Genomic DNA, 20205 nt, shown 5'->3' with positions numbered 1-20205 from the left:
GACGTTCTTAGTGGTAGCGGAAGTACAATGGCTGGGCTCAAGCACTGAATTATGAGTATGAGACCCTTCCAAGATCTTTTTCCCTTTGTTATGTGACTGGTAATGTTTCTGACAACAGCTGTTTTCCCAGCCTGGGCCCTAGAATGAGGACATGTGGGGCAGTAGCCCCAGCCAGCTCATGATAGACATGTAGATGGAGTGGAAATAACCTTGTTGTTATAAACTACTGAGATTTGGGTTGTTGGCAACATACCTTATCCTGACTAGCACCCTGCTATGTGGAGTGAAGTCATATTTAGCACCTTTTCTATTTCAAGCATGCATTTGGGTTTTATAATAGCTCCCATATCCATGTCCACGAACTTTGTAGATGAAATTCCCTAAAGCAATAGATTTCTCTTTAAACAATGGTTGAAAATATATACACATTGATGTCATTTATTTTATACAATCCCTAGCTCAGTTGGTAAAGAATCCACCTGCATTGCAGGAGATCCCGGTTCAATTCCTGGGTCGGGAAGATCCCCTGGAGAAGGGATAGGCTACCCATTCCAGTATTCTTGGGCTTCCCTTGTGGCTCAGCTGGTGAAGAATCTGCCTGCAATACAGGAGACCTGGGTTTGATCCCTGGGTTGGGAAGATCCCCTGGAGAAGGGAAAGGCTACCCACTCCAGTATTCTGACCTGGAGAATTCCACGGACAGTCCATGGAGTGGCAAAGACTCTGACATGACTGAGCAACTTGCACTAACCTGTGTGAAGGGCTCCCCAGGGGGCACTAGTGGTAAAGAACCCGCCTGCCAACGCAGGAGACATAAGAGACATGGGTCCGATCCCTGGGTTGGGAAGATCCTCTGCAGGAGGGCATGGCAACCCACTCCAGTATTCTTGCCTGGAGAATCCCATGGACAGAGGAGCCTGGAGAGCTACAGTCCATAGGGTCAGAAAGAGTCAGACATGACTGAAGCAATTTAGCACAAAAGCACGCAACCTGTGTGAAATCAGAGCAGGTTCCACACTTAATGAGTAAATGCATTAGGCAGGAGCCACACTTACTGTCGAGTTTGCCTTAAACTGCAGCTGTCTCTGCTGTCACACCACACACTGCATTCCATGCGCTGTTCTGAGTCTGCATCCATAGCACACGGAACCGGGTGGCAGCCTCGGGCTTTTTCGTGTCTGCTGTCACTCACTTTGACAAGTCAGAAGTGGCGTTTCCACCGGTGTCAGCCCTCCAATCTCTCTCACTCCTGTTCCAACCTGCCACCAGGTCCAACCTGCCACCAGAGGTCCAAGTCAGAAGAGCTCCTAATGGTCACACCTCTCAAACTCCAAGACAGAGAAAGGAAAACCAGGTGGGCCCACTTCTAAGTGGCAGAGGACAGACACCTGGATTCCAGCCGAGGTCCGTCCTTGCAGATCCTACTCCCTCAGCCCTGGAGACTGCTTCCTTTGCCTGAGGCTGGGTGGCTGACCTCCCATCTTCAGGGCTAGTCTTCCTACTGCGTAACCCAGCCCCTGAAATTTAAAACTGCAACCAGCTCCTCTCACCTCTCTTAACACTGCATCTTCCTCGCCTAACATCTTGCTCCCTAGCACTTAGTTCCTTACAACATCCATCAGTCAGTCCAGTCGCTCAGTCATGTCTGATTCAGTCACCATTTACTAATTATTGTGTTTATTCTTTTTGTTCCTCCACAAAAGCACTGACATTTTTGTCTTTTGCGGGGAGGGTCAGTCTTTATTCGAAGTAAACAGAACAGTGGCTGGCACACACAAAAAAGATGCTTACTGAATATTTGCTGACTGAATGAACAGGGTAGAGCCGGGTACCTGTGATTTTGACAGGATCCCTGAGTGAGTCCAAGCAGAGCAGGGTAGAGAACTACTGTCCCATAGACCCTAGTTCACTGCTGATGTGTAGTAGTTCTTGCTCTTTTCTTGACAAGGACCTAAGTGGCCAAGCACGTTCTGGCTTATTCCTGCTTGTCAAGGACAGCATTCCTCCCACGCTTTGGCAGAGCAAGGAAAGAGAGTTGGTTCTATGGGAGCCCGTGATGACTGCTTTTCCCAGTGCTTGTATTCTAAATGGACACAGATCATGGTGACACAGAATAACTCTTAGTGACTAGTAAGTTTGGAATCAAAGTAGAGAATGCATTTTTTTCTCCTAGTTAAATTTCTGGAGCAGAGGTCTCCCTGGCTTCCTGAGGCTGTCAGGAGAGCTTCTGATGCCTGTTGTAGTTTTGCTCTTGTCCCAAGCATCTGAGCAGCGACAAGGAGACACAGTGCCATGACATCATCTGTCCTTTGCAAGAGAAGACACATCATAGTTGGCAAGCACATAGACTCTATTTATAAAAACACTTAACTTAGATATGATTGACATGTAAAAAAAGCTGTACCTACTGATGTATACAACTCGGTGAGTTTGGGGATAAATATACACCCCTAAAACCATCACAACAATCTAAGCCATAGGCATATTCATCACTTCCCAAAGTTTCCTCTCACCCCCCTTATTTTTTTATTATTATTATTTTTGTGGTAAGAACACTTAATATAAGACCTATCCTCTCAGCAATTTTTGAGTAAAATAAGGTCAGCAGCAGGCACTATGTTGTGTGGATTTCCAGAACTTATCTTCATAACTGAAACTTTGTACCCTTTGACCATCGCTTCCCTATTTACCCCTCTTTCCAGCCCCTGGCAAACACCATTTGACTCTGTGCTGGCTTAGATGGTACAGAACCCACCTGCAATGCAGGAGACCGAGGTTCAATCCCTAGGTCAGGAAGATCCCCTGGAGAAGGGAATGGCTACACACTCCAGTATTCTTGCCTGGAGAAGTCCATGGACAGAGGAGCCTCGTGGGCTACAGCACAGGGGTCACAAAGAGTTGGACACGACTGAGTGACTAACACTTTCACTTCTATGAGTTTGGCCTTCTTAGATTTCACATATAAGTGATACTATATGGTATTTGTCTTCCTCTGTTGGGCTTATTGGAGAAGGCAATGGCAACCCACTCCAGTACTCTTGCCTGGAAAATCCCATAGGTGGAGGAGCCTGATGGGCTGCAGTCCCTGGGGTCGCGAAGAGTCAGACACGACTGAGCAACTTCACTTTCACTTTTCACTTTCATGCATTGGAGAAGGAAATGGCAACCCACTCCAGTGTTCTTGCCTGGAGAATCCCAGGGACGGGGGGGCCTGGTGGGCTGCCGTCTATGGGGTCGCACAGAGTCGGACACGACTGAAGCAACTCAGCAGCAGCGGCAGTTGGGCTTATTTCACTTACCATAATGTTGTCATAAATGGCTCCCTTTCTTTTTTAAAGGGTGAATAATATTCCTTTAGATGTATATACCACATTTAATAATCTATTCATCCATTGATGGACATTTAGATTGGTTTCATATCTTGGCTCTCGTGAATAATGTAATGAACGTGAAAGTGCAGGTATCTCTTTGAGATGCACATAAACTCTGAAGAAAACTTTAAATTCTTTTTAATGTTTTTAAAGAGTACCATTTGTTCATATTTTTGGGTCTGATTTGTACTAGTCTTGAGTATTTTTAATCTGTTTTCTGTTTTCCATTTTCATTCCTTGTGTGTGTGTGTCCTTAGTCACTAATTTCTGCCCGACTCTTTACAATCCCGTGGACTGTAACCCACCAGGCTCCTCTGTCCATGGGGATTCTCCAGGAAAGAACACTGGAATGGGTTTCCATGCCCTCCTCCAAGGGATCTTCCCAACCTAGGGATTGAACCCAGATATAGGCGGAATCGTCTCTACCATCTGAACCACCAGGAAAGCCCAAGAATACTGGAATGGGTAGCCTATCCCTTCTCCAGAGGATCTTCCTGACCCAGGATTCGAACTGGTGTCTCTGGCATTGCAGGTGGATTCTTTACCAGCTGAGCTACCAGGGAAGCCCATATTCATTCCTTATTTTTTTCTTTAATCAATAGACAATTTTTTAGAGCAGTTTTAGATTTATACTAAATTCAGCAAATAGTAGGGAAAGTTCCCATATATGCTCTTCCAGCACACACAGTTTCTCTTATAATTAGCCTCTTGCATTAATGTGGTATACTTGCTAAAACTAATAAATCAGTATTGATACATTATTATAAACTGAAGTGCATAAATTACATTAAGGTTCACGCTTTATGTTGTATATTTTCTATGGGTTTTGACAAATGCATAATATCATGCATCTACTATTATGCTATCATAGAGAATAATTTTACTGCCTTAAGAATCTCCTGTGCCCCACTCATTTCCTCTCTCCCTTCCATCCCCAAACTCCCGGCCACCACTGATCTTTTTACTGTCTCTATGTGTGGCAGTGAAGCTACTCAGTTGTGTTCGACTCTTTTGTGACCCCAGAACTGTAGCCTGCCAGGCTCCTCCGTCCATGGGCTTTTCCAGGCAAGAATACTGGAGGGGTTTGCCATTTCCTTCTCCAGGGAATCTTCCTGACCTAGGGATCGAACCCGTGTCTCCCACACTGCGGGCAGACTCTATCATCTGAGCCACCAGGGAAGTCCCTACTGTCTCTACAGTTTTGCCTTTTTCGTAATGTAAAATAATTGGAATCATATAGTATGGTGCCTTCTCCAATTGGCTTCCCTTACTTAGCACTCTGTATCTCAGGTTGTTTCATGCTTTTTTTTTTGAGGCTTGATCAGTCATTTCTTTTTATCACTGAATACTATTCCATTTTATAGATTACTGTAATTTATCTGCTCACCTTTTGAAGGATACCTTGGTTGCTTTCAGCTTTTAGCAATTATGAATAGAGTTGCTATACACATTCATGTGCATAGTCTTACCATATTATCCAGCAGTCACACTCTAAGGTATTTAACCTCATGAGTTAAAACTAATGTCTGCAGATTTCTGTGCAGACATTAGTTTTTTGTTTTTTTTTTTTATAGTCAGATCTTTATTTAAAAATCCAATCTGCCAACTTAGCGTTTTCCACCAACTCAAGGAGCAGAAACCTTCACAGGCTTCACAATCTTTTGCTTAGGTGCTGCCTTTGTGGGGGCCTTTGCAGCAGCCATCGCTGTCTTTTTAGGCTTGCTTAGCCTTTTTTGCTTCCTTGGCAGCCCTGATAACGTGTTTTTGTTGAGGCTTCCTAACTTCAGGTTTCTGATTCCTCTTGGCCATTATATCAGCAAGAGAAGCACCAGTTATGGCCCTTTGGAATTTGACTGCACGGCGAGTTCTTTTTTTTTTTTTTAATTTCTTCCGACTGTCCCTTTCTGTGTTTTCTTCTGTAGAGGACAGTCCAGTTGATCTGACGAGGATTCCTCTTGGAAAGGAATGCCGACTCACATTTTGCATTAAGAAACTGGAAAACCTTCCCATGGGTCTGGGCGAAGCGCCTCCCATGTCCTGGGTAGGTCTTGTACTCGCTGAAACTGCACAGCTCGACCTTCATGGCTGCTAGTGGCGGGCCAGACATTAGTTTTTAACTCATGAGGTTAAATACCTTGGAGTGTGACTGCTGGATAGTATGGTAAGACTATGTTTAGCTTTGTAAGAAAATGTCAAACTGTATTCCCAAGTGGCTATACCATTTTGCATTCTCACCAGCAATGAATCACAGTTCTTTTTTCCCCACCTCCTTGCTAGCATAGCATTTAACACTGTCTGTTCTTTGGATTTTGGTCATTTTTAAAGGTGTGGAGTTAATTTGCACTCTCTAGTGACATGATATTAAGCATCTTTTCACATGCTTATTTACCATTTGCATAACTTATTTGGTGAGGATCTGTTCAGATCCTTTGATCATTTTTAAACTCAGTTGTTTGTTTTCTTATTGTTGAGTTTTAAGAGCTCTTTGCATATTCTGGATATAATTCCATTCTAGGTATGTGTTTTAAAGCTGTTAAAATATAACAACTTTATTGAGATATAATTTGCAGACTTTACAATTCAACCTTTTAAAGTGTGTAATGTAATTGTTTAGTATATTTAGAATTGTGCAAACATAACCACAACCAATTTTAGAACATCATCACCTCAAGAAAAAACCCATGACTATTAGCAGTCACTCCCCATTTCCCCCCAACACCTCTACCCTTAGGCAACCACTGCTTTACTTTCTGTTTCTGTAGAGTTGCCTATTCTGGACATTGCATGTAAATAAAATCATATAATAGGTGATGTTCTGTGAATGGCCTCTCTCATTTAGCATAATTTTTAAGGTTCATCTGTGTTATAGCTTTTATCAATACTTTACTTCTTTATATGGCTGAATAATATTCAATTGTATGTGTGTATCATATTTTGTTTATCATTCATCAGTTGATGGATATTTAGGTTTTTCCCACTTTTTGACTATTATGAATAAAACTGCTGTGGACATTTGTATACAACTTTTTGTGTGGACATATGTTTTCATCTCTCTTGAATATATACCTAAGAGTGTAACTTCTGGATCATATATGGTAACACTATGTTTAACTTTCTGAGGAAATGCCAAACTGTTTTCCAAAATGGCAGCACAATTTAATGTACCACTATCAACATGTGAAGATTTCCATTTTTCCATATTCTTGTCAACACTTATTACTGTCCATCTTTTTATTAAGGTCATCTTAGCAAGTGTGAAGTGGTATCTCACTGTGATTTTGATTTGCATTTCCTAATGACTAATGATGTTGAGTTATCGTTTCATGTATTTATTCACCATTTGTATGTCTTTTCTGGAGAATTATTCTCTGTCCATTTTTAAGCTGAGTTGTTTTTCTTTTTGTTATTTAGCTATAAGAGTTATTTATATATTCTGGAAACTAGACCATTATCAGATCTACAACTTGGAAACATTTTTTCTCATTTGCTGCATTGTCTTCTTACTTTCTCTTTGAAGCACAAAAGTTTTTAATTTTGAAGAAGTCTAATTTGTCAATTTTCCTTTTGTTGCTTGTGCCTAACCCAAAGTCTTTAACACCTATGTTTTATTATCAGAGATTTATAGTTTTAAACTTTACATTTAGGTCAGTGATCGATTTTGAGTTAATTTTTACATGTGGTACATGAGAGGAAGGGGTTCAGTTTCATTCTTTTAGATGTGAATATCCAGTAACCCTAGGATCATCTGTTGAAATGACAGCATGTAGACTCTTAATGAAAAAGCGAATGTTACATTTGAAAGAGGCAGAAGAAAACGTAGCCAGTTCTTCTGACTTCATGTTTTCCTTTGGGGCCACCTGATGAATAGTCACTCTGAAGTCAAGTGCTATGGTGGCCATGACCAACTGACCCCATCTTTCAAGGCTCATCTCCTCTATTTCACACCAATTTCCTTCATCTTCTAGTGCACTTAGAACAGAACAGAATCTCCATGAAAGGTCCTGATAGGTCTAGCCTGACCCAGTCTTTGAGTATTTCTCATGGAATCCTGGATCAACTGCTGCTCTCTCTCTGTTTAGATACCTCCTAGTAACAGGAAACTCACTAGTTTCTAAGTTATAAAGTGCAACTGGTGGATGGCTTGATAATGATAATAATAGCAACACCAACACCAACAATTATTTTTTAAACCCTTTAATTTTGATGATACATCATAGTTTAATTCTTCTAACAACCACTCTCTTGTTTTCCTGTTGCAGCAACCCTGGAAGCAATGGTTGGAAATGGTGGAGCGATAAGGTGAGAGGTATCTGGATGCCTAAATTCACTGCAGGGCAAATAGCTTTGGCCTGCATTTAACCTTGCGTGAGCAAGATACAAACTTCATGTTAGGCCTCTGAGACTTCAAGGTTGGTTTGTTCTTGTAGTGTAGACTAATCCCATCCTGAGCGTTAAAGCTGAGTACTGTAACTGCTTCCATTTATTTTCCTCTTGATGAGAGTTCTGCCTTCTAGGGTTATATAGGTGTACACAAGCATATGCCACATAATCTCAGTTTCTGATACTTGCCATATTGTTTTATTTGTTATTGTCTCCTGTGTGCTGATCTCGTGGCACTGATTAGTTATAATCTCCTTAGCAGGTCAGAGATTATGTTTTATATTTCTTCTTTATCCTGGCTGCTCTAGGCACAAAATTAGTGCTAAAGCAGTGCTATTTAACTGTTGAATCTATATTACGCATGAAAAACTATTTATATGTACTCTGGCTTTAAAAGGTTAATATTAATTAGACTTTTAAATTCAGTTGAAGGCTTTATTCTATTTATAAGTCTAGCACATTTTAGTGATTACTTTAAAAATAATAATTTGGCCCCATTTATAGATTCCATTAAATACTTTGAACTATTTAAAACAGCATTTATAAATGTAATATACTCTATTTCCTTTTAAAAGTACTTCAATTATTTAACTGATAAACCCTTCCAAGTACCTAAGTAATTTTTATAAATCTAATAAATTAAACAAATAGATATGGTGAACTTAATTCTTCTGAAATGTTTCACTACTATATATAAACTTGGTAATATTTCTACTTAAAAATTATAAATCTAATCAATTACCTGATTACACATTTTTAATACAAACACAAACTTATAGAAAGTTTGAAAGTACAATTTAAAGAACTTTTTTCCAAACCATTTGAGAGTAAGTTGCCAATCTGATGCCCCATCACTTCTGAATATTTAGTGTGTGTTTTTCTACAAACAAGGACATTCTCCTGTGTAACCACAACAGAGCCATTAAAATCAGGAAATGAACACTAATATATTCACCATTAACTCCTCAGACTTCAAAAGAATTTTGTCCATAGTCCTAATGATGTCCTTTATAGCACACAAATCAAACTCAGAATCATGTGTTCACTCCTAGCCCTAGAATCATTTCTTCCTCCAAGAAGCCATGGAAAAAGTAGTGTTTAGAAGCCAAGATCTGGGCCTTAGGTGAGCTCTGTGCCACTAGGGTGATGCTGCTCTGGGTCCTTGCAGTAGATACAGGGAATTCTAGCTTCCATTACATTTAATATGTTTCTGTATTTGACTCATACTTAAGTACACAATTAATCTTTCCCACCTGGGCTACCTCTTCTGTTCTCTGCTGAGATTCTGACGCTCTACCCTGAGCTTCCCCGGCAGGGCTCCCCGCTCATCCTGCTGGGGCTCTGATGCTCTGCCTTGGGCTGCTGCAGCCCCTCACTCTTTCTAAAAGCATGACCAATTCTCATTTGAGGTAGCTGTGCCCTATAACGTTGGCACAAACACTGAATTAGTGAACCACTCTTCAGGGAAATACAGAGTTAGGTTCCCAAGAGCCTCTGGTCATAATGGGTTGTCACCTGATCCATACATACCTAGTTTTATGTGTATTTCTGTTTAAAGTACTTTATTTAATAGATACTGTTGATTCACTAACATTGAACTCACAACCAATGGCACTATAATCCATTTCTGCATGAAGTTTATCTTCATGTTCTCTCTGTGAGGCACATCAGAGCCTTCTCGCTCTCAGGAAGAGTGGACAGCACTTCAGCACTACACTTGAGGAACCGACCATTTTAAAAAGAGAAAACAGCAACCAAAGGGGTAAAAATGTAAAACGTTGGCACTTAATACAGCCAGAAAGGACACTTATTTAGAGTTGAAAGCTGAAACGAGGAGGCATCACACCAGCTTGTTCAGCCTCAGCTGAGAAGGTGAGCTTGTGGTGACTCAGACTTTTCACCTTTGTAACCACTCGCCCAGGCTCACAAGAGCCAGCTGCACAAGCCCTTCCCAACCCCACATTCTGAGCCTCCACCAAGTAGTTTGAAATTGACCATGGTGAGTGTATTTACACCACAGAAATCTGCAAATGTTACAAGCCAGGGCTTTTTTTTTGAGAACTGGTTGTTAAGCTTTAACCATCACACCATGGCTGGAACCCCATTTATAGCTGCTATACCGATAACTTCAAAACCCCAAAAGGGACAACTCACGTAGCCAGAGACCCTTCCAGCCCCTACTCACAAAAGTCTCCAACCCTTCTATCACTTGTGCGGATACTGCCTTTCTTTGTCTCTAAAGAGTGGTCTCCAACCTTTTTGGCACCAGGGACCGACTTTGTGGAAGGCAATCTTTCTAGGGATTGGGGAATGGGGGGAGATGGTTTCAGGATACTTCAAGTGCATTATGCTTATAGTGCACTTTATTCTAATCTAATGCTGTTGCTGATCTGACCAGAGGTACTGGTCCACGGTCCAGAGGTTGGGGACCCTGTCTTAAAATATGTAACTTTTGGAATTCCCTGGTGGTCTAGTGGTTAGGGGCCTTCCCTGGTGGCTCAGATGGTAAAGAATCTGCCTTGTAATGTAGGAGACCCTGGTTCGATTCCTGGGTCAGGAAGATCCCTGGAGAAGGGATGGGCTACCCACTCCCGTATTCTTGGGCTTTCCTGGTGGCTCAGCTGGTAAAGAATCCCCCTGCAATGCGGGAGACCTGGGTTCAATTCCTGGGTTGGAAAGATCCCCAGTATTCTTGCTTGGAGAATTTCCATGGATTCTCCTCCCCTAGAGGGGCCTGGTGGGCTACACTCCATGGGGTTGCAAAGAGTCAGACATGATTGAGTGACTAAGCACAGCACAGCACAGCCAGTGCTTAGGACTCCACGCTTCCCACTTCAGGGGGCACGGGTTTGATCCCTGTCCAGGAACTAAGATCCTATATACTGCATGGTTTGGGGAAAAAAAAAAAGTAACCTCAACTCTAAAGATTTAATTTGACGGATTCCTGTCTTCTTTCACCTTCCTAGGATTGTGCAACTCTTACAACAACGGAAATAAAATCTGATTGAGTCTAGGCCATTTTTCTCAGCTTTGTCCCATTCAGTCATGACCTTCAGGTCATTCTACTTCCCCACCCCCCTTTCCCCAGCATCCAGCCTGAAATCCTCATGTTATAAACTTTCCTCATTTCTTTTTTCCTGTTTAGGATCCAGATGAAGGCTCCTTTTGCAGACAAGCCCCCTGGCTTGACAGCTTGGAGCACAGGCAGCCCCTCCCCCACCTGCAGGTCTCCTTAAGCAGAGTGAGCCAGTTCCCTTAACACCTGGCACCAGCATGTGGACAAAGAACTCATGCTGTTGTGCTGAGCCTGGTGACTTAGGCTGTAAAACTGTAGTCCAAGTTGTTAAACCCAGATTCAGGTAGACAGCCAAACAGGGCCAAGGCTGCCCTGAATCTGGGTTTTGGCAGACAGAGCAGTTTCCCCATCTGTGGAGCCTTAGTGTGGCCTTTCTCTCTAGGAGGCAATGCCAGTATAATTTATTGGGCCATAATTGTTGAAAGGAACAGTCCTTCAGGCCATTCATTCAGGCCAAAAATGTTTCTTTATTGAGCATTCTCAGTGTTCTCAGCCTTGTGCTATGTGGGGCGTGCGTGTGTGCGTGTGTGTGTGTTGAGGGGAGACTCACAAAAAAAGGCCAAGATCTAGTCCCTCTTCTGTAGCTTACCAGTCAAGCAACAACAGAAAGCAGAACATGCTAAGGCCAGGTTAAGTGGTAGAAACAATAAATGCTAAAGAATTTAAAAGAAGAACTTCTCACAGTAGACTTGAATTTCACAGGGTTTTAAGGATGAATGGGATTTAGTCAGTGAATGGCAAGGTGAGGGCTTCTTACCTGGGAGATGAGCTCATAGAATGAGTACAAAAGGTCCTGGGACATTTCCAGGGAGTGTCAAGTTGTAGGCAGAGAGTTCCTAAGGTGAAGGCCCCTGGGGAAGTACTCCCGATGGAAGAGCTGAAGCTGTGGGCAGATAGGAGGTGGGAGAGAACCTTAAATCAGAGGCAAAGGACTGTGAACTCCATTCTGCAAGAAAGAGGAAACGTTGACCGTTTTCAAGGAGAGGAACAGCATGATCTGGTGTGTGTCATATGGAGGCAAAATTGAGATTTCAACTCTCACCATTGGAGCTATTTTCTCTAAGAGGAGCTTTAGCAATATGCCAAGGTTTCCAGGCTGAGGGGGTCACGAGTGAAGGACAAAGGCTGGAGATATTTCCAACTTCCAACTGTGCTCACTGGGTTGTTCTTACTGTCCAGTCACGACCTATAGAATGTGTCAGATATAATACTGTGATTCATATTAATAACAAAGTACTAAGTATATAACTGTAAAAGTAATAAATGTAGGTAAAATTTATTGAAGAATTCCTATGTGCTAGACCCTGAGCTAAGCATCCTATAGGTATGCTTTTGTAAAATACTCATGTTAACTTGCTTTAGTAGACACTATCATCCTCATTTTACTTAGAGAAAACTAAAGCACAGAGAAGTGAAGGAATTTGCCCAAAGTCACACAGCCAGGAAGTAGAAGGGGAAAGATGAGGTCCCAGCAGGGCCTGGACTCTGCCTACACTGTATGTATTCGCTTCTGAAATGAAACACTTCCTCTGTGGAGCAGTCCCCAGGGTATCTGGGCAAGATGGCAAGTGAGGGCTGGATATCAATCCAGGTAGATGACTTAATAAGTGGTTGAAGGACCACGTTCAGAGGGGGCTGGGGAATGAATTCAGAATGCCTCAGAGGGTAGTTTCTAGTGATGTCACAGCCTCTAACTGTTCAATTACTTTAGTGTGGAATTAATTAATTGATTGCAAACTGTTGGCCCACAGGACACCTGTTCTATAGATACTTTTATCCCATATGCTGGTAAAAAATTGGGTCTGTGTTTTGAAATCAGTAGACTTAAAAAAAAAAACAATCCAGAATTCCAGATTTTACAAGAAGCTGGTGATCAGGTCATAGTGTATTTGCATTCCTGAAGAGCAATAGTCAGCTGAAGTAAGTAGCAGCTGCTCCTCTGCCAAGGGACTCTTGTTCCCCTGTTCACAGAGCCCACATCACTCACAGAGTGTGCACTTAAAACCAGCCCCATCGATTCACTCCTGGGCCTCTACAGGTATTTGACTTTTGAAGTCCTGATGACAGATGCTTTCCCAAATTATCACAGATGAAATGAAGGTGAGAGGGATAGCAAGAAAATGGACAAAAACATCAAGATCCAGAAAGATCTAGTTAACAGATGAGCATCTTTAATAGAGATAAACGTCTTGTCATTTTCTATTACAAGATAAACCTTTAATAGAGATACATGTCTTGGAATTTTCTATTAAAGTGACTGTATTAGTGAGGACACAGAGATATGGCTTAACAGTCGTAAGCTTAAAAAAAGCCCCGCAAGTTTTAGCTGATGAAAGCCTCAATGTGAATCAATAGTATAATGCGAGTACCAAAAAAGGCTGTGATTTTAGGCTATGTTAATAAAAGTATAGGACAAATATTTGGCTTCCCTGTAACAGGGATTAGATGTACTGCATAGCCTCCCAGGAAGAGTATGAATTAATTTCACAGAGTAGAGCCTAAGTGAGGAGAGACATTGGCGCAGTGTTAGGAAGCTTCTCAAAGCCACTCAGAAACAGAAGAGCTGTTCAGCGGGTAGTGTGTTCCCTGGAAACTGGAGCGTTCAAGCATGAACAGAATGACCACTGGGTAAAAAATGGGGCAGCAAGAGAACCATCAGAGGATGGTGGGTCTTAAAAAAAATCTCAGGTCCATTTTGATGCTCAACATTCCATGGTTCCAGGTACTAGGTGTCTCTTTAAAGAAAGGAAAACTAGTATTAACCTATTTGTGCCATTTCATATGTGGGTGGGTGCTGGTTTAGAAGAAAGCACTGGTTAGCTGTGAAAGCATATGGCAATATCTCTGAGAGCCAAGCAGGCCCTGCCCTAATCTCATCACCTGAGGTCTTCAGATTAAGTTGGGCTGAAGGTGGCATTTTGTTCCATCACCTAGGTTTGTGGGATGGCTGAACTTGCAAAGTAGACATGACATACACTGAGGAGAAACAGAGGTTTTGAAGAATTGACAGCTGCCACGAACAAACAGTTTGCCAGTCATTGTGGGGCGGAGGTGGGGGAGCTGCTTAGTCTCAAACCAAATCTGGAAGTCTGCTCTCTGACAACACTTTGTAACCACTGGGCTAGCAATGAGTCTGTAGTATCCAATGCACATAATCAGCACACAGGGGGTGATGCTCTACAGTGGAAAAGAACATAGGCCCTGGAGTCAGACAGCCTGGGTTCAAAGCAGGATCCAGGTTACTCATGTGTAAAAGGATAATAACACCTATGTACCGAATGATTTATATATACATGTGTGTGTATATATATATTATATGTGTCTGTATTTAGTAGATGATCAGCAGAAAATAACCAAAGACTTATTTTTCTTTACAGATATTTTTAAGACCAGACTTATTTTTCTTTTTTCATTCTATTGTGGGTTTTTGCCTGTGAAGCAGCTTAGACTTTAGCAACTTTGGCACTCTGAAAAAACCCATGTTGAGGAGACTGGATGGAGGGATTAGAAGATGTGAGTGCACATTATGGGTAGGACAACCCACCACCCACATGCAGAGAGCACTGGCAATCTTAGTAAGAAACCCCTTATTTGCCGCCTAACTCAGTTATCTCCTGTAAGAGGCACCCCAGGAGGAATTTCTGTCACCGGCTCCTCCGAGTGTCACCTTTGGGTCCTCAAACATGCCAAGCACATCTCTAGCCAGGACTTTTTTCTTGCTGTTTCTTGTGCCTGAAACTCTTGCCTCAGATATGTGTGTGACTCAACCTTCATTCAAATATTGCCTTGTCAGAGGAAACTTGTCTAAGCAGTCTATCTAGGACAGCATCTTTCCCCTTGTCCTGATTTATCTTTCTTACCCTGAAAACCACATGATACATGATGTAATTATTTATTATTGTTCCTGTCTCACTAAGTGTGTGCTCCACGAGAGCAGGGAGCCCATCCCCAGGACCTGGAACTTGCTGGTATATATTAGGTCTCAAGGAACATTTTTTGGGTCGTGTGGTTTACAATGGCTTCCTGGATAGCTTTATTGCTTCCCAGAAAAATTCTACCCTAAACCACCCTGAGATCACTCTGAGTAATGGGTCTGTAGCCAAACAGCAATTCCTAGACAGAGAACACTACCCACTTGGCGCTGGGACCGGCCTGTTTTGTGCTTGGCTCTTCTACCTTTTGCTTCTCTGCTGCTGCTAAGGCTAAACAGTAACAGGCAGAGACTGAGAACAGGAGCAGGGGCCCCTAAAAGAGTGAGACACTGACCCACATAATGGGGGACAGGACTAAGTGCCCTGCTTTTATAGAGCCACACAGAATAATCCTTGCTAATAGGCAGAACTTACCATCCTCTCTTTCAATTGTCCAACTGTCTAGCACCACAGAGCTGGCAAAGCTGTTTATAGATAGGCTTTCATACCCGAGCGAGGAAAGAGTCTACTTTTGACTGCACCACTGAAGGCAGGACTTGAATGTGTCTCATCAATATGCAGCCACTGCAGTTCATTCACATGGAAGATCATGTTTACTCCTCTGGCCCTTTACAGGGCTGAGTCCACAGAAGCAATTCTTCATCAGCAGTTCCCATTCTATCTAAACTTGTACTTCAAGGCTGTGTTTGGCATAGAGATAAACTTAACTGGTTTGAAGGGTGGCTTTGTGTGTTGGCATTTGGCCTTGCTGGGCAGTGGGAGCTTTTGAGCTGACAATTCAAACAGCTATCTTCTGATGGAAAGTGGTCACATGGATAGGGCTGTGGGTCAAATGAAGAAACATTTTTGGATTAATATGAATGGAATTTTTTTTTTTGCATGACATTGATTTTAAAAATCTGATAAAAGAAAGCAGCTCACAGGGTGGGGGAGTGAGGGCTGAAAAATAACATTTGGACTTTAAGATAATTAACTCAGCACTCAGCTATCTTATGTATCCTCCATTTGTCCTTCACAACTTACAGCCTGTGCCACACATGCAAGCATTTCTCCTTGTCACTAGGACTTGCCGGCTCGGGCACAGAGAACGGAGTGAGTCCCCCCTGGAAACTCCTTTCCTTCAGGATGCAGGGTGGTGGAAATGTGGTGAAAATATGTTTGGTGATTCAGTGCATTTACTGCCCATTTACTGAACCAGAAAAATGGCTGAGGCCCAGATAGGAGACAGGCGGAGATCATAACCTTTTATTAAGGACCTTCCGGCAGGTTATAAACCAACTCTGGAGAAAGCATACACACCTGTTTCCATCTTTGTGACTCACTCAGTAAGACGGTGGGTCCAAGAGTCATTCTTCTGGCCCTAGAAAGTGCCTGGCACAGGATACTCAATAATGGTTGCTTAAAAGAATTAAATGATCACAAAACAGAATTTCAGAAATGGAGGGACTTCAGAGATCGAGTCCAAGAACCTGATTTCATAGAGAAGTGTGTAAAGAGCTGAAATAATCTGCCTAAGATCCCATAAGGCTGACAGCCACCAACAATCAGGGCTTTTGGTTCCTTGCCAGACCTTTTTCCACTAGAAAAACAAGCATTTCAGAGCTGGAAGTGGTCTTGGCACTCGTAAAATTGCTTTATGTTTTGTGTGTCTGTGTGTAAATGTGAGTATGTTCTGGGTCACAACTGATTTCTTTCAGCTTGTGATATAAAAAAAGAAAAAAAGGAAGTTGTCTTTCTAATGCTCTCATTTTACAGATGAGAAGACTGAGGTCCAGAGTCAGGACTCATTCTCTAGGAATTAAACCTGGGGTTTTCCTGAGTCACAGTGCCAGGCTCTCCAGACCTTAGCCAAAGTGCCTGTTGGGAGGTGAGACTTTGTCACCCGATCACAGTAAAACACTCCACGAGGACCTTGAGCTTGTGGCCGTGCTTAGCACAGTCAGTGCTCAGAAAGTGTTGAATGAGCATAGTACTAAGGGTATTTTGAAGTGGGCCATGTAAAGAACAGCTACAACATTACAATGTCAAAATACACTTTTAGCAGAACACTTACATCTAAATGTGTTTCCAACTATCCAGGCTGTGTACATTTATTTCAATATGCTGCTGCTGTTCAAAATCCTTCTGAAAGCTTTCCTTTGGCATTTCCTCCTGAGTTCTTGAAGTCCTATAAAACCAAGGTCTCATTACTTTAGAGCCACATCTTCTTTTTGACCTAAACACAACTTTTTTAGTAAAATTTCCTGTCATGTTCATCATATTTATTCAAAGATGTTTATTACATGTCTTTTGCAGGCCAGTATTACTGACTTCAACTCTGTATGAGCAGAGCATATTCACTGAATGCCAGGCATTGTGTTTATAAGTACATTTTATAAATGATTCATTTGATCTCCCTCAACAACTTTAAAGGGTCAGTAGAGAAACTGAGGCTTAGAGAGAGAAAACTGATTGTCCCATAACACAAAGCTGGGAAGAGATGGATTTACATCCAGGTCTGACTTTAGAGTGCAATGGCTTCAACATTCTGGTATTTACCAAGTTAGAACATACTCTTCAACATAATTTTTAAGGGCTCTGTGGTATTCCATTGTACACATGGACTGATGTACCAAAACAGCCTTCTTCTGTAGAACATTTCTATTATTTCCATTAATAACTTTTAAAAAATTCTTTGATGAATATCCCTGGATATAGATCTTTACACGTGTCCCTTGATCTTTTCTTCAGAAGAAAATCCTAGATACATGTTTTTAAGGCTTTTTAACTGCCTTCTGCAGTATATGAGGTCATTGCTTCCCAGTAGCTATATTATTTTCATTACTGTCAATTTGGGATATATAAAAAGATAACTTCATATGTTTATTAGTGAGGAAAACATTTCTTTTTTTCATTTGTATTCTACTTTTATGAATTGCCTTTTGTTGCATTTTTTAAAAATTGAGATACGTCTTTTCCCTTCTGTTTTGCAAGTTTTTTTCTTTTTTTAATGATTTTATTTATTTGTTTTTGGTTGCACTAAGTCTTTGTTGCTACACGCAGCCTTTCTGCAGCTGTGGAGTGCAGGCTTATCGTTGTGGTGACTTCTCTTGTAGAGCACAGGCGTCAGTAGCTATGGCACATGGCGTGGTGGCCTCACGGCCTGTGGGATCTTCCTGGACCAGGGATCAAACCTGTGTCTCCGGCTTTGGTAGGTGGATTCTTTACCACTGAGCCACCAGAGAAGCCCTGCAAGAGTTTTTAAAATTAAGGACATTTAGCCTTTGTCTACATTTCATAGTGCCAACATTTTATCCTTGTTTGTGGTTTAGCTTTTCATTCTTTTAAATTAAATGTTTCAAACTTTTATGCAGGCACATCTATGTACCTTTTATGATTTTTGCTTTGAAAAACATTTATGACTCAAAATTATATAAGCACTTTCTATATTTTCTGGTTATTTTCTTTAAGGTATTCTAAAAAATAACTCATATTTGAAAATTTATATTGATGATTGGTATGCAGTGGAAACTCTAGCTTAATTTTTCCAAAGAGAAACCAACTATCCCAGAACTCTTTGCTTGAATAATATTTTCCCCCTCTGATTTTTAAATTGATATATCTCATTGTATTAAAGTATACAGCATAATGATTCAGATTTGTAAATACTGCAAAATGATCACCACAGTGAGTCTAGTTAACATCCATCACCATAGGTACAGATTTTTTTTCTTCTGAAGAGAACTTTTAAGTTTTACTTTCTTAGCAACTTTCAAGTATGTAATACAGAATTATCAACTATAGTCAACATGCTGTACGTTACATCCCCATGACTTATTATTTTATAACTTGAAGTTTATAAAGGTCCATCTAGTCAAAGCTATGGTTTTTCCAGTAGTCATGTATGGATGTGAGAACTGGACAGAGTGAAGTAAGCCAGAAAGAAAAACACCAATACAGTATACTAACGCATATATATGGAATTTAGAAAGATGATAACGATAACCCTGTATACGAGACAGCAAAAGAGACACTGATGTATAGAACAGTCTTTTGGACTCTGTGGGAGAGGGAGAGGGTGGGATGATTTGGGAGAATGACACTGAAATATGTATAATATCATATATGAAACGAGTCGCCAGTCCAGATTCGAAGCACGATATTGGATGCTTGGGGCTGGTGCACTGGGACGACCCAGAGGGATGGTATGGGGAGGGAGGAGGGAGGAGGGTTCAGGATGGGGAACACGTGTATGCCTGTGGCGGATTCATTTTGATATATGGCAGAACCAATACAATATTGTAAAGTTTAAAAATAAAATAAAATTACAAAGATTAAAAAAAAAAAAAAGAACTGGACTATAAAGAAAGCTGAGTGTCAAAGAATTGATGCTTTTGAACTGTGGTGTTGGAAAAGACTCTTGAGAATCCCTTGGACTGCAAGGAGATCCAACCAGTCAATCCTAAGGGAAATCAGTCCTGAGTGTTCATTGGGAGGACTGATGCTGAAGCTGAAACGCCAATACTTTGGCTACCTGATGCAAAGAACTGACTCATTGGAAAAGACCCTGATGCTGGGAAAGATTGAAGGCAGGAGGAGAAGGGGACAATAGAGGATGAGATGGTTGGATGGCATTACCGACTCAATGGACATGAGCTTGAGTAAGCTCCGGGAGTTGGTGATGGACAGGGAAGCCTGGCATGTTGCAGTCCATGGGGCTGCAAAGAGTTGGACACGACCGAGCAACTGAACTGATGACTGATGATACCCTTTAACCTTCTTAACCAATTTTACCCACTGCCACTCTACCTCTGATTTAAATGCTATTTTTATCATATACTAAACACATGTATATACTAATACTTACGTCTGTTTCATGGCTTTAATTTTACTGATCTGTCTAGTCTATGCCAAATCTTGCTTCATAACGAATTTAAGAATTAAAAAAGTCAAATATCAGTTTAAGGTGTACAACTTGTTGATATGATATTCATATGTGGTAGAAAATTATAACAATCAAGGTAACTGACATAGTCGTCACTTCACATAGTTACTTTTTTCTTTCCTCTCTCATTTTTGTGGTAAGAAAACCTAAGATCTACCCTCTTAGCAATTTCAAGTGTAAAATACAGTACAGTTAGGTACAGCCACATTGTTATTCATGTATTTATCTTTTTTAAGGTACCTTGGTAAAGTTTTGTTCTTTCCTTCAGGTAGATTGTCATACATTTAAAATTTTTTTTTTAAGTTTATTCCCAGTGATATATATATATACATGTACATACATGCAAATATACATGCACACATATATACAGGGATACCTTGGAGATACTATGCATCCAGTTCCAGACCACTGTCATAAAGTGGAAGTCACAGTAAGGGAGCGACATGAATTTTTTTGGTTTTCTGGTACATATAAAATTACATTTACATACTATAGCGTATTAAATATACAATAGTATCATGT

General features: G+C 41.2%; 1 long non-coding RNA gene and 1 pseudogene across 4 annotated transcripts in view; both read right to left on the bottom strand.

The window, feature by feature from the left end:
• Positions 1-942: 942 nt before the first annotated feature.
• The window catches only part of LOC102397179, a 30970-nt gene continuing 11707 nt past the window's right edge, over positions 943-20205 (bottom strand). The window contains exons 3-7 of one of the 4 annotated variants that reach the window (XR_006550854.2): positions 16813-16926; positions 15174-15580; positions 11870-12013; positions 11585-11773; positions 943-2302 (exon numbers count right to left, since the gene is read on the bottom strand). This is a non-coding gene — a long non-coding RNA (uncharacterized LOC102397179). Of the gene's footprint in view, positions 2303-10617; positions 11774-11869; positions 12014-15173; positions 15581-16812; positions 17988-20205 lie in introns of those variants that run through there. The other 3 variants (XR_006550855.1, XR_006550853.1, XR_327336.3) reach the window with 3 other exon arrangements.
• LOC102396868 lies at positions 4930-5811 on the bottom strand (annotated as a pseudogene).

The sequence above is a fragment of the Bubalus bubalis genome, chromosome 4, assembly GCF_019923935.1.
Source record: "Bubalus bubalis isolate 160015118507 breed Murrah chromosome 4, NDDB_SH_1, whole genome shotgun sequence".
NCBI classification, from domain to species: domain Eukaryota; kingdom Metazoa; phylum Chordata; class Mammalia; order Artiodactyla; family Bovidae; genus Bubalus; species Bubalus bubalis.
Note: the sequence above shows the minus strand (reverse complement) of the source record. Positions and strands in the feature narration are given on the sequence as shown.